The following is a 16,569-nucleotide window of genomic DNA, read 5'->3' on the forward strand; positions in this document are numbered from 1 at the left end:
GAAAATCCTATGCTGATAGAACAGATTAAATGAAAAAATCCTTCGATGAAGCACTTTTGAACCAAAAAAAAATATTTAAAAGTGTCTAAAATGCTGACCAATCTAATAATAAATCTAATAATATTTTTACAAAATCACAGTAACAATTATTAAAATATAAAAACCACAGCTTAACACCCTCCACAAAGAAAAGCTAACCAAAGTAACCCAAATCCTAACCAATCTAATAATATTTTTGCAAAATCACAGTTAATTATTAAAATATAAAAGAAAACTGCATGATCCAATGATTTTTTGTTTTGAATCCCTATTTACGTAAAGCTTAAATAAAAAACAAGAATAAGTGCAACATTCCGGGGTACTTATAGTTTAAAAGAACTATATTATCTATTATACAAGAATTGTTATTCCTACGAAAGATATTTACTCCACCCAGCACCCCTATTCGCTCCCGGGTCCCGTAAGCTTCTAAACTGAAAAATGTATGAAAAACAAAGTGCACAAAATGACATTGACACATTTCCGCAGGAATTTTTTTGTATTTCTTTCCTCGTAAAGGCTCGTATAAAACAAATATAAGTTCATTTTTCATGTAACTGATTTCGGCTATTCTAAAGTCAAAGCATTTTTTTATGTAAAATAAAAATAAAAAATTTCCGCAGACACTTTTTTGTGTTTTTATGTTTAGAAAAATGTCTAAAACACACCCCGAAGACTAGTTTTGATGTAACAGATTTCGGCTATACTAAAGTCCGAAAAATGAAAATGACGCATTTCCGCAGGAAAAATTTTGTATATTTGTACCCACTACAAACGCTTTCTAGAACGCATATATAAAGTCATTTTTTATATAACAGATTTCAGCTAAACGAAAGTTGAGCCCTATTTTTTACTACTACATTAAAGTATACTAGAATCAACTTTTTGTATCTATTCTTTCAGTAATTATTTTGCTTTTTAGAAAAAAACAATTTTTTTTGTTTGGATGACTAGGTCTAAAACGAGATTATTATTTAAAAAAACTCAGAATATCGCAATGCTATATTTTATTAAGCTATTTAAATATAACGTACCAGCTAAAAGTGATCACTTTGGTTCTACTGTAATTCCCAATAAAAATTATTTACAGATCAGGGAAAAAGTCTGCTTGATCATGAATCATTTTAAAATTATAGGGTATATTGTACTAATTTAATACTAAAAAGTAATAAAATACATTTTATTACAGTAATTACTAAATTAAAATGTAAAATAAAAAAAAATCCACAAATTTACAGCTAGAAACTTGAACTACCTATTCTCAGCTAGTACTGAAAGAGGCATTACTTATAGAAAAGTGTAGAAGAAGTGCCATTTGACAGAAACTTAAGATTTCTATCTTCTAGGAATAAGATTTTCAGCATAATTTCTGTTTTTATGATACGCACTGTCTTTTTTATGTATGCACAATTTTTTATTAATTCAACTAAGCAGGCGTGTATCAATAATTTCAAAATTGACGTACCAGCATTTAATACTTTATATAAAATAGAATGGCAGGTAAAAGCAGACACGGTTATCTACAGTTTACAGTAACGAAAAACTAGACTTATTTTCACAAGCTTCTACTATTAATCATTACATCATTATAAATAACATCTCTTAAACAAACTGAACTTTGTAATTATATTTTTATATGTATTATCTTTATTTTTTTGTAAATTTATTAATATCTGTATGTATAACACAGTTTATTTAATACACAGCTGGATATCTCTGCATATTTTCGAAAGATTGCATATTATGACTTATCAGTTAATTTGCGCAAACTGATTTGCACAAACCGAACTTCACCAATATTAAACTATCTTATAAAACTCACCTAACAATTAAATACACACTCGAGAAACAACCTAATAAACCAATTGTGACGTTACATTAACCTACAAATGCCACAACTATCTAAAACCAGGGTAATGCTCAATTAACAATGAAAACGAAACGGATTTTATTCAAACGAAATTTTTGAACTGCACAAACTAATAGTCTGGTCAATATGTAAAATCCCGCGTGTTTTTCTTTTGGGGGGAGGTTTTTTTATGACTGATATTTATTTTTTGCATGATAATGATTAAATTCGTTTATTAACAAAACGGTTATCCCCTACTGACTTCAGATGGCCGTTAGACGAAAACGAATTGCGACCTATCATGCATACCCAACGAGTTAATTCAACGCTAAAGTGTTCCTGACATGGAAACGGACAAAGAAAATCAAGTCGAAGAAATTATTTCTTCTTCTTCAAAAAGTTCCATATTTGTCATTTAACCTGACCGGTATATCCATAGAGACCTGACCCATATCCACTAGAATTCGTGTCACTTATAATAAATACTTGAGTAGTTCGAGTTGAAAATGTGTGTGCTTTGAAATACCATACGATCGAAAAAACTGCGTCAAAGACGGCTGTGTAATGACAATCGATGATAATTTTAGCGAGGTCAAGCTCTAGACGCCATTTACTTAGCCCGTATTCTTGTTTATCTTTTAATGGAGTTAACTGCCAGTTGGCCTCAAAAAGGTTGTAATTTATATTTATATTGACTATAAATGATTTTGAAATGATGTACCTAGTTTGAAATTCAAAAAAAATATTTTTTTGGAAATAAATTTGTGTCTGGAAAGTTTGTATCCTTTTTTAATATTCCTATAATTAGTGCCAATTTTAGACATGTTTTAGTAAATGACGTCTAGAGATTAACCTCGCCAAAATTGTCAGCGATTGTGATTCCCCAGCCGTCTTTGACGTTTTTATTCGATCATACAGTATTTTACGCACACATAATTCTCCAAAACATTCCAAAACTTCGATTTGTACTTTATTGATTTGATCAACAACAATCATTCTCTGAAAAAATCCGGCGAGATATTGAAATTCTATATGTATATAATTCTATATATTACCGTATAATATTCTATATAATACCGTTGATTGAAAGAATTGGGAAGATACGCAACCTAATGGGCGAATTCTTGACTAGGCTGATTTGATTTTCCCCCAAGTGCTATACGGTGGAGCCACCAGTCGTTCTGCGGCCAACGCATAAAACACTCATTCCTTTTAATTCGGCTAGCGAAGGTATATCAAAGACGGTGTGAAACTGAAAGCGACAGTGTTGCCAGATTAAAATATGTAATATCTGTAATAGGTTTGACGAAAATAACATTCGATGAAAAATCCGCGTTTATGTATTAAAAATTTAATCGTGTTAAACATGGAGTAAACAACAAAAATACAATATTCTAAATATAACAAAACATTTCTATTCTTCAGAATTTTTTATTTCATGTAAAAGAATAGTTGAAACATAAAGCAATATATAATATCTTCATTAAAATTAGGTTTAATCCTATTTCTTTATCATTACAATTATATAGCCCGCAATGGACTATAAGCCCGTCATGCGATGGAAACTCTTAGATTTTAATGATAGAAAATCCGTATTATTTACGTAGTGTACCCAAAATTCGTAAATCTACGGATTAATCCGTAGTTCTGAAAACACTGTCTCCGGCAACCACCCACTCTGTCGAATGAAAGCAGAACTACTGTATAGTATTCTTTATCTTCTGCGCTGTAAACGAGTATCAGCGCGCAGCAATGCGGAGAAGCCCGATCGGACAGCCTGATGGTAACGCCAGCTACATCTCGGACATCTTTTGTGCCACGAAATCGCCTATAAGATTGTGCGTCTTTTTATTTCTTCAATCAACGATATTACTCTGAGAAATGGACCGCTTGAAGGTGTACGGTTTTGTCCAAGTGAAGATCCAAATAATCCACGTGCGCCACCGTTGCCGTTAGTCACGCGTAATCCAATCTAATGTCCTGTTGATTAAGATTGATTTATGGTTTTTTTTCTTTATGGAGTACTTTGGTCGAAGGGGTTCTGATATAATTTTTTGGTGGTATTAATGATTATTAGTAGTATTTCAGTCAGGTGTGATATTCTCCAAAATGCATAATGATTGAGCATTGAATAAAATAAAAATGCTTTAAATAAATAAAAGTGAAGCACATGGTGTAGGAAACTCCGTTAGTTGTTCGACAACAGTCATATTGCACTTAAATTAACAAAAATATATATAACGAGTAGACATAACAAAGATTTTCTCATTTTATAGAATTCCACTGCAAGATATCCAGCTAGATATTGAATAATCTGCGATTAATACTTTATATGGACTGTCGGTGTACGAGAACAATAATGCTGTAAAAAATTGCTCAGTTTTATATTAGCTTTTAGAAAATATTTTAATATTTACTATATATTACAAAATGAGCAAATGTATTTACTGCTCAATTGAGTTTAGCTCATTATTATACACTTAATTATATTACGTTCCTCTATTAAAAGATTTACCATGTTGTTTGGTTAAATTTACAAATAATTTGTCGTTTATTTTTTGTTTTTCTGGAATCTCATTATCAAACAACTTTAACCATAAAAATATATAGACAAAATGCATATATTCTCCTTCCAAAAGTATAAGGCGTATTTTGATTTTTAGTTAACCCTTTGTAGTTCGAAGCAGCTTAATATAATATATATTTAATAAACTGATATGATTAATGATTAATCTGATGTATTATATGTCTATACACAATACTTATATACAACGAACTTCTTATTACTTTTTATATTTTAAATATTCGCAATAAATTTCTTATTACAGTCTGTTTATTATATTATTTTATATGTATATACGACACATTAATAAACATTCTTTACAAGCAGTAATTTTGATATTTTTTACTAAAATATACCAATTCAATTCCATACCATATGATCGTTAAGTGTTGTAAGGGTGTTGTAAATCAGGTTCAATTAAATAAGCCATTGTTACTTTAGGTAAAAGTTATTAAGACATTTTTGGTCAATATTTTGTATAATAGTTCATTAGCGTAAATGATTCTTCTTTAACAAAGTTTTTTGTAGTTTCGACATACCGTAAAATGGGGTGAATAGAAACAGTTTCGTAGGCTATTAGCGATATACCGGTTGATAAAAATGTGGTATTATGTTCCCGAATATTTTAAAACATGGGTCTTTGTTTGTTCTTTGCGTATAAATATAATTTGATTTTTGAAAAATATGCATATAAATATTAAATAAAAATAACTTTTGTGTTTCTATTCACCTGCTATTCGGGAGAATAGAAACACACATTGATGTTAAGGTTTTTATCTATTCTATTTCCAACAAGGTGATTAGAAACAGATAATTATTACATATTTAAGTAGGTTTAGCAATAATTAATAATACATATAATATAACAACTTACATGTACCAGCTTAAGTATTACTTTAAAAATAAATATTTTATTTATAAAGTTTTCGCGCCATACAAAATAGGTGATAAATCGATCTCAGGGCTTTTCGGAAATTGTGATCTGATTGATCGGATTGATAGGATTACTAATCCAGACGTTCGAAAAGTGATCTCAAAACGAGTCAATGCGTTCGGAAAGTGATCCTAATAACTCGATTTTTGCCATATGTTGTGATCCTACTAACCCTCCTAATGAGGTGGGTAGAATTAATCAGCTGATCATTTCTAGGATAATTTTAAACGTAACGGTCCGCATAGAAGTATAAAGTTTTTTAATAACCGTTTTGTCCGAAATCACTTTATCTAATGTTGATCAAATACATGATATTTTGTTAGTGACCGTAAAAATGAGCCAATCAGCATAGCATCAAGTAACTCTAGATTTTAAATAAATAAAAAACCAACAAGTAATTCTAAAGATACTGACTGCGAAAAAGCACTATCGGAGACACCCAATAGGAAAAAAATGAAAACTCAACTACAGAAAAGTGGTTTAAAACATTTAGATTAAAATAGCCAGGCATAATGAAAGAATGGAACTTGATAGACAATTCTGAAAATTTTCATCACAATTGGTAGATAAAAATTGATATATTTTTTTATTATTAATATGATGGAATGTTTATTATGTTGGCAGTAAATAAATGATTAAAATAAAGTTTATAGTGTTTTTGTTTTAAATGGCATAATTTTAAAAAAGCCTAAAATAAAACACATTTTGTTTTTATAAAAAATAGTCTTACAGAAACTAAAAAGTATACTTAAAGCAAAACAAATAGGATAAAAATAGATCTTATACAATCGTTAAAGAGGGATATTAGGATTATTTGTTTAATTTATCTCTTTTTACGAAATATATTTAAATGTGATTGTTAACCCGGTAAATCTAATGATCCAACCGTTCGTAATTAAACTACCAGCTGATTACTCTCAGCACTGATCTTGGAACAGCTGATTAGTAAACTACCTAATCTAGGATTTTATTTCCGAGAACCCCTCTCACATTTATTGATCAGCTGATTGACAGAAACAGTGCTGCCACAGATAAAAATATAGTTTTTACATTTTATTGTGTATTACCAATGATAGAAAAATTAGATATGTCGACTCTTTTTACTTTGAATATTTTTAATCGTGATTTGATTTTTTTCAGAAATTTTGTTTCTATTCACCCCTATGTTTCTATTCACCCCATTTTACGGTACTGATACAGCTGAAAACAATTGTATAAAATATATAATTACTGAACAAAAACATCGATTTTAGATATCAAAATTATCTATCAACATAAAGTTGGATAAAAAATAATTTATATAGGTCATAAAATACCGTATGATCGAATAAAAATTAATATAGGTCATAAAATACCGTAAGATCGAATATACCATATGATTTTACATATAAAATGACAGCGATCTTCATTTCATAGCCATCGCTGACGCCGTTTTTATTCGATCACACGGTACATTGTTTCATGTGAAACAATGATATAGATATACAGGGTTGTTCACCACAAACGACACGGAGTATTGCAGCTAAACGATTAGATTTTTACAAATTGTAAGTTTTGGGTTCCTTGAAGGACCGTTAGAGCTACAATTTAAAAATATTTTTACAAGATACAGAGTGTCCCAAATATGTAAAGAATATTATAGTTGTATTTTTGTTAATGGAATACCCTCTATATTATTTTATTTTTAGATTCTACGATTAAAATAAAGGTAAATTTGATTAAGGTTTATCACACTTAAACCTTACCGTTTTTGAAATATTTTCAATTTTGTTAAATTGCAGTAAAAAAAGTAAGGCCTCTTTTCTCCAAGGGTATCAAAGTTTTTAATACTACATATTTACTGAAGATTATTTATTGATCAGATATTGTATTGCAATCATAAAAATTATCATTATCACTTTGCATAATTTGCACAAATGCATTTTCTACGAAAAATTGAAGAGAAAGGTAAAAAATGGTATAATATAATTTGATAGACAGTTAAATTGTGCATCTGAATCACGTAATATATACAGGATGTTCCATTTAAATTAAACAGGTTATTGCCGTTTTAAGCTAGTAATTATTTAATATAAGTTTTTGGACACTCTGTATAAGAAAGTATAATTTTAGCGTTTCGCTAGCTACTGTAATTTTGGAGTTACGATTTTTTAAAATTTTTAACCCCCTCCCATACCCCCCTACCAACCCCCACCCCCATCAAAAACTAATGGCCAGATTCTCGGGTGCCACAGTATTTTTGTGCCAAATTTGGTTAAAATCGGTTCAGCGGTTTTTGAGTTATCATGTTACAGACGGCAGACGGACAGACAGACAGACAGACAGACACCATGAAAATATTTTGTATTTGGGTCATTTATGACCCAAATAACTCATTTTCAGTGAAATTAAAAAAACTTTTTTTTGCCGATCTTAATAGCCTACCATACCTATATTGGTATGGTCGGCTAAAAATGGTATAATATAATTTGATAGACAGTTAAATTGTGCATCTGAATCACGTAATATATACAGGATGTTCCATTTAAATTAAACAAGTTATTGCCGTTTTAAGCTAGTAATTATTTAATATAAGGTTTTGGACACTCTGTATAAGAAAGTATAATTTTAGCGTTACGCTAGCTACTGTAATTTTGGAGTTACAATTTTTTAAAATTTTTAACCCCCTCCCATACCCCCTTACCAACCCCCACCCCCACCAAAAACTAATGGCCAGATTCTCGGGTGCCACAGTATTTTTATGCCAAATTTGGTAAAGATCGGTTCAGCGGTTTTTGAGTTATCATGTTACAGACAGCAGACGGACAGACAGACAGACAGACAGACAGACACTATGAAAATATTTTGTATTTAGGTCATTTATGACCCAAATAACTCATTTTCAGTGAAATTAAAAAAACTTTTTTTTTACCGATCTTAATAGCCTACCATACCTATATTGGTATGGTCGGCTAAAAATGGTATAATATAATTTGATAGACAGTTAAATTGTGCATCTGAATCACGTAATATATACAGGATGTTCCATTTAAATTAAACAAGTTATTGCCGTTTTAAGCTAATAATTATTTAATATAAGTTTTTGGACACTCTGTATAAGAAAGTATAATTTTAGCGTTTCGCTAGCTACTGTAATTTTGGAGTTACGATTTTTTAAAATGTTTTACTTATTTGGGATACTCTTGGGTATGTTGTAAAATTATTTTTAAATTGTAGCTCTAATAGTCCTTCAACGCACCCAAAACTTACAATTTGTAAAAATCTAATTGTTAAGCTACAATACTCCGTGTCGTATGTGGTGAACAACCCTGCATAGGGCGATTCACGACGATGGCACCTTACGTTTATGGAGATAGAATGTTTTTGAATATTCGGATTTTTACATAAAAGCACCTGCTCAATCTTCTAAAATATTTTCAACACGTTACAATGTTGCCGCATCATTCGGAAAGTGGTAGCGTCTTTCTTATTTTAAATGGAACACCCGGTATATTATTACATTTTTGGAAATTAGCTATCTCTAATAGTTTTCGACATAAAAAATGTGTGTAAAATTGACAAAAACATGATCTTGAATAAGCATTGGTAAAATCATAAATGTGAACATTTTAAAAGGTGAAATTTGGGTTATAAATCAACGAAAGTCTATATATTCCATCTGGCTATATCAACTCATTGGATACACAGATACACAGGGAGAGCAAAAAAAATATTTTCTGTTTGTTATAAAATTGCTGAAATATTTGTTATTTTAAATATATTAATATAATATATAAATAATTATTATGTAACAACTTTTGGGAGAAAACAATATAAATGATAAATGAAGGAAATACTGGGACTCTTCGATACCAAATCAAGCAGCTTATGTCATCGACCCTACAGCAGCTCTACCAGGAATGGAGCTGCCTCGCCACGAGTGGAAGGCACTCAACAGGGTAAGAACCTATGGTAAGAACGTCTCTTTATAAATGGGGACTGATTTGATCACCGACTTGTGACTGCGGAGAACCGCGTCAAACTGTTCATCATATTGTATCTGAATGTCCTCTTACAACATATGGAGTAAAAGCGAGTGATTTCTTTGAAGTCAGAAACACCGTGTTGAACTGATCAATAGCCTCGATTTTAAAATTTAAGTGTACTTTTTGTACTATATTATGTAAAATATTTTATAAATTTTTAAATTTCTATTTTTATTTTCACAATTTGTGACAATCTGTTTACATGTTATGTTGTGTTCTCGGTTGTGTTTGAATATATACATTTGATATTGTAATTAAATCCATGTACGCCCATAGGTACGCTAAATAAATAAATCCGACATATATTGTTCCCAGAGTGCTTACAAACTGGATTTGCTTCCATTATAGGTTGATTTATGAGAATATATATGCAGGGTGTCCTAGAAATAAGTGCAAGTATTTTAATGGGTAGAATAGTTCAACCCCAGAAACACGCCTATAAGGTTTTTTCGCAAAAAAAATTTTGAAAATTCTTTTTTGAAAAATTTTTTGGAATTTTTTTTAGATTTTAGTTAAAAAACATAATTTCTTGATAATATGGTAACATAGGTGTTAGATTAAATTTACAAGAAAGAAAATCCAGAAAAAATCCGGTGGTTCTCAAAATTTTAGCAAAAAATCATTTTTTTTTGAAATTTTCAAAGTAAAATAACTCCGTTATTTTAGACTTATTTGAAAAATGATAAAAAGAAAATATGTTTCTTTTATCGAGATCTACCACCCCTTAAAATACTTGCACTTTCTTCTTATCTTTTTATCCAATTTTTTATACACAGATGTGTCCTTATTCTTGTATGATATATATGATTTGTCTCTTATCCAACATCCGTAATATTTTCTCGGTCATCAATTCTTTTTTCTTTTTTGTTTTTTTTATGGGCCTAAACCTAACCTAACCTATACGGCATATCGTATACTTATCAATAAAATACGGACGTTAAAAGCCAAATATCACATGCAAAACTTTAAAGCGTTCTGGTGAAAAATACGCATTTTGCAGATATGCTGGTTTTCCAAATTATTTATTAATTTTTAATATATTACTTTTTCAAAGATTTTCTTTAAATCCTTCAATTTAATAGCTTTTAGTAAGAAGTTTCACTTCAAATGTGAGTACCTACATAATCCGCACACAATTTTTTTACGTGCGGAATCTCCACACGAAAAATGGCTCATGTTTTTTGAAACACTCTGTATAATATATGAAACTCCCTTCTTATTTTTAACAAATTTTTAACGAGCAATCACGAGATGAACAATGAACACACCAGCTGAATTTTCTCGTATTTATATGTAGTCAGATATGAAGTTTATAAGAAAAGATTTATACCGGGTGCGTCTCAAAAATGGCTCACCCCCTACAACTTTTTTATTTTTTCAGATAAAAAAACGAGATATGGTATGTTAGTAATATCACACATTATAAACTTATCGTCAAAAGCATTGTTTTTCGTGGTTCCAATTTTCAGAGTCGCGCACTAGTTAGGTTACTAGTTTGCGCACATAGCACGCCCACTTATGGCCGCAAAATTGTGCACAGCGCCTGACCGGCCTATCAGTTACTACGCGGTTTAAATGCGAGTTTATTTTTGCGCACAGATTTTACTCGTTTGCTCATCGCCATAAAAAACAATTTTCGTACCACGAATTAGGGACAAGATTTTTATCTGTATACATATAGTATACCTAATCTGTGGTAATATAACATAAATTAAGATTGATTGACGTATTCAAGTATTTTTCGTCACTTCCTGTTTCACCGGAAATGACTACAACTTTTGACTTTGAAATCGCACCCTCAGTATATTTCTACTCTATTCAATTGAAAATGACACTTTGATTAAAATGACATATCATATGCCAACTTTTGACATTTTCGCATATGGTTTATTTGAAATTGTAACACAAGGTTCATAACGACAATTTGACTCAAAATACCGAGGGTTGTCTCACATAATAAAAAATGTACAAGTACTGACAAAATATCACTTTACTGCCAAGCGATTCCCAGTTACTGCGAAGAAGACTCCCTATGACTGCCGTATGATCGAAAAAACGGCGTCCAGTTGGCTGGGAAATGAAGATCGTTGTCATTTTATATGGGAAATGTCCTTATTTCCCATATAAAATGACAACGATCTTCATTTCATAGTCATCGCTGACGCTATTTTTTTTCAATCATAGTACGCCGGTATATTATTTATATTATTTTAATATTTCGCACAACACGTGATTTTCATAGTCAATAAAATTAAATAGATATAAAACTCTAGATTCTCATAATAAATCTAATTGCTCTAGATTATTATGCTACGTTTAAAAAGTGTTTTATTAAAAATTCGGGAAATTAAAAGGGACGTGTCCAAGTTTTTTCTTTTTTTTTATTTTTATATGCTGTAGCTCCATGTCATCAGATGTCATATTCATAATAAGCTTTTTTTACATTCCATCAAAACTACGGAGGCCTTAAAAGGCCTTTTAGCCTCCGTAATTAAAACTGTAGAATCAGCTTCAGCAACATTAACAGTTACCTTGTTTAATTCTGCTTATACATATATTGCATTAATTTTTCTGCTACCTTAAGATTTCTCTATTCTTACCTTACACCTAATTTATATGATTTTCTTAGCATATATGATTTATAAACCATATTTTTCCTAATGGAAGGATATGGAATAGGATATGCAAAATTAAGATATTTTAACACTGATTTTCCAGACAAAAGCATAATATAGTATTAAGATTAAGACATAACAAATATTATAAGAAAGATCTTAATATAAATCACAAACTAACTAAGTCTTAATTTGGTCTTGTATAAACATAGGTATAAAACTAATAAGATCAAAACTCAACCTTCACCATATTGTCAAGATTTGGCATTATAGGAAACAAGAAATTACAGTAAATTAAGAAAAGAATACCAAGGTACACGATATTAAATACTGTAATGTATTCTACGACACAAACCATCTCCCTTCTAAAGAGAAAAAGATAAAACGTAAAGCTTATTCAGCTTATTTTAGTCTTATCACCACACTCTTCGATAAAATATATGTCTAAAATTGCTATTAATCCACTAACTTGATATTTTTAAGAAATTATGAGACAAACATTATAATCAAAGTATCTTATATTATAGTAACATTATAGCACAGATTATAGGTAAAATGTTACCTCTATCTCATTGACGTGTATATTGTGTCATGGTAGTACTTCAATACATCAATACATATAATCAAAACTATTGTTGCCTGTAAATAACTAGGAATTAAATAACTTGAAAGAAATAAAATAATTCTAATAAGTTTAAAACCATTAAGAAAAAATCCGTAAATGTAAATATATATAATAAATGTTATCATTAGTACAATTTTATATATTCATTATACTTTCATTTCACAATCTTCATTATACTTCTTACCTTAATTTTGGATATCAAGATAAATCTGAAATTATGAAATTAATTATAGAATTTGTATTATTATTGATTAACACTCAAAAAGAAATTTTTCAACTGCAAATAATTCGAAAATAAACTGCAATTTGGCAACATCGACGATGTGCGCTTGCGTAGTATCGATGATCAAATGCAGCAAATATGGGCTTCAAGGTCAGCCACCGAATCCACACCTTTACCAAAATTTGTGTTTTTAACACAACCATATGGCACTCTAGATTGAAATTATACCAATCATTAAAGATTAAATTAAAATGTTACTTTTAAAAATTTCAATTAAGTCAATCCTAATTTACGTCATATATACTAACATACCAAATCTCGTTTTTTTATCTTAAAAAATAAAAAAAAATATAGGGGTGAGCCACTTTCGAGACGCACCCGGTATTCATTTACACTTTTGACAGACTTTTGATTTACACCTTGTTTATGACAAAATGGTGAATGAGAATTTTTTAGATCAGCATAAACTGCAACTCAAAGTTAAAAATATCTGGTCAGAACTGGCTTTTATTAAATTAAATTATAAAATTAAGATAAAATTCGTAAATTAATCCTTGTTAAATCAAGTGTTAAAATCCTCCATAACGTCAAATATGTGTCAAAAACTACTAAAATTAAATTAAAATATTTTAAAATTCTGTGCGTATTAAGGAAGGAGCATATCAAAAATCTTAGGTACACCACGATGGGCCTCAAATATGGCCGACTTATTTTTATTAATTCCGGTTTATCAGTGTCGTTCTAATTTTATTTAAAAAATGTAAAACTATGATGTAGGGTAGACGTGGGGTAGACTCAATAATTTGTTGTTTTATTTTACGTTGTGAATAAATGTTGGTAGTTATTAAAATTGTTATAAAAATATATAATTCTAATAAAAATAGATAAGTTATAATAAGTATTTATTAACACAAACATCCGATACGCTACTGAAGCAGATAAGTCAAATTAACGTATCTAAATTCTTTGACATCTAATCTTTGACAAGTAATAAATAAAAGCTAAAATGCAAGAAAAATATATAATTTAGTTAATTAAAGTGAATTTCATAAATGATCGGTTTACTACACGTATGTATATTATATAGTCACTTACTAGCGAAAAGTTGTTCCATTATTTCACTCAATTTTTGCCGAGATCTACCGCACGCTGCACAACCAACTATTTTAGAGTCTTTTTCGATAAATCGCGATAGTGTCACTGTCAATTTAAGTTCTGCCACAATTTCCATCTAGATTTACTACCTTTATACAACTATCAGTAGTAGAATAAATAATAAATAACATAAAATAAGCTCCGTAAAGACTGACAAATCCACAAAATTTCAAATCAAATTCAAATGTGTCAAATGAATCGTCAAACAGAACTAAGGATCCCCACCCTAGAGAGCTTTTATGGTGGCGGTGGCTTTTCCGCCCACCATGCATGAATACATGGATAGCATTATGCTCCTTCCTTAGTCTTCTTATTCAAAGGTAATCTCCATTTATTTTTATTTAATACTACTACTAAAAATGGTTACTTTTTGATACAAAAAAGAAGAAAAATGCAAAAATCGTGTGTCAGGATAGTTCACCGGACCCATTAACGTAGTTTTCATGTAGTTAATGAACGGGAAAAGACGTAGTTTTCGAAGAAAATAAATTACGTCTCAACACAGATAACATGTGTTATCTGTGGTCTTAATTAACTACTTCCGAACAGGGTTCGGAAGTAGTTAATTAAGACGTAATTTACCTGATTAACTACGTGTAGTTTTTCTTCAAAAACTACGTCTTTTCCCGTTTATTAACTACATGAAAACTACGTTAATAAACTATGTATTGATATTATGAATAATTTGGCCGGTAAAGGTGTGGATCCGGTGGCTGACCTTGAAGCCCATATTTGCTGCATTTGATCATCGATACTACGCAAGCGCACATCGTCGATGTTGCCAAATTGCAGTTTCTTTTCGAATTATTTGCAGTTGAAAAAATTTTTTTTGAGTGTTAATCAATAATAATACAAATTCTATAATTAATTTTATAATTTCAGATTTATCTTAATATCCAAAATTAAGGTAAGAAGGATAATGAAGATTGTGAAATGAAAGTAATATGAACATATAAAATTGTAATAATCACAGATGAGATATGGAAGTGGTTGAATAATAATAACATTTATTTATATATTTACACGAATTTTTTCTTAATGGGTTTAAACTTATTAGAATTGTTTTATTTCTTTCAAGTTATTTAATTTCTAGTTCTTTACAGACAGGCAACAATAGTTTTGATTATTTGTATTGATGTTTTGAAATACTACTATGACGAGTCTTATAGAACAATACACGTCAATGGGAGATAGAGGTAACATATTTTACCTATAATGTTACTAATATAATATACTTTGATTGTAATGTTTGTATCATAATTTCTTAAAAATATCAAGTTAGTGGATTAATAGCAATTTTAGACATATATTTTATCGAAGAGTGTGTTGATAAGACTAAAATAAGCTTTATGTTTTATCTTTTTCTCTTTAGAAGGGAGATGGTTTGTGTCGTAGAATACATTACAGTATTTAATATCGTGTACTTTGATATTATTTTCTTAATTTACTGTAATTTCGTTTCCTATAATGCCAAATCTTGACAATATGGTGAAGGTTGAGTTTTGATTAGTTTTATACCTGTGTTTATACAAGAGCAAATTAAGACTTAGTTTGTGATTTATATTAAAGATCTTTCTTATAATATTTGTTATGTCTTAATCTTAATACTATATTATGCTTGGTCTGGAAAATAAATGTTAAAATATCTTAATTTTGCATATCCTATTCCATCCTTCCATTAGGAAAAATATGGCTTATAAATCATATATGCTAAGAAAATCACATAAATTAGGTGTAAGAATAGAGAAATCTTAATGTAGCGGAAAAATTAATGCAATATATGTATAAGCAGAATTAAACAAGGTAACTATTGCTGAAGCTGATTCTACAATTTTAATTACGGAGGCTAAAAGGCCTTTTAAGGCCTCCGTTGTTGTGATGGAATGTTAAAAAAAACCATTATGAACACTACAGCATTTAAAAATTTAAAAAAAAGAAAAAAACTTGGACACATCCCTTTTAATTTCCCGAATTTTTAATAAAGCACTTTTTAAACGTAGCATAATAATCTAGATAGGAATCTAGAGTTTTATTTCTATATATATAATTTTATTGACTATGATAATACATATGTAATAAGCGTTCACGTGTTGTGCGAAATATTAAAATAATAATATAAATAATAATATAAATAATAATATACCGCCTACTATGATTGAAAAAAAATAGCGTCAGCAATGACCATGAAATGAAGATCGCTGTCATTTTATATGGAAAATGTCCTCAATCGTCATTTCTCAGCCAACTGGACGCCGTTTTTTCGATCATACGGTATATATTGACAAAAAACACTGAAAAGCACATACCTATTTGTTTTCTACTGAAAATAATTCCAAAATAACTCGCAATCTGGCAACATCAAAGATGTGCGCATGCGTAGTGTCTGTGACTATATGCAGGAAAAACTCGTTTCAAGGTCAGCCACCGGATCCACACCATTACCAATTTGCCTTTATACGAGGTGTAATAGAGATAATATGATGTAAATATCATATTTAAAGCCATATTTCTTCTGTTTTCTTAAATACATTATGTGTTTTT

This window comes from Sitophilus oryzae, unplaced genomic scaffold (genome assembly GCF_002938485.1).
Source record: "Sitophilus oryzae breed Bouriz unplaced genomic scaffold, Soryzae_2.0 scaffold_499_pilon_pilon, whole genome shotgun sequence".
Lineage (NCBI taxonomy): Eukaryota > Metazoa > Arthropoda > Insecta > Coleoptera > Curculionidae > Sitophilus > Sitophilus oryzae.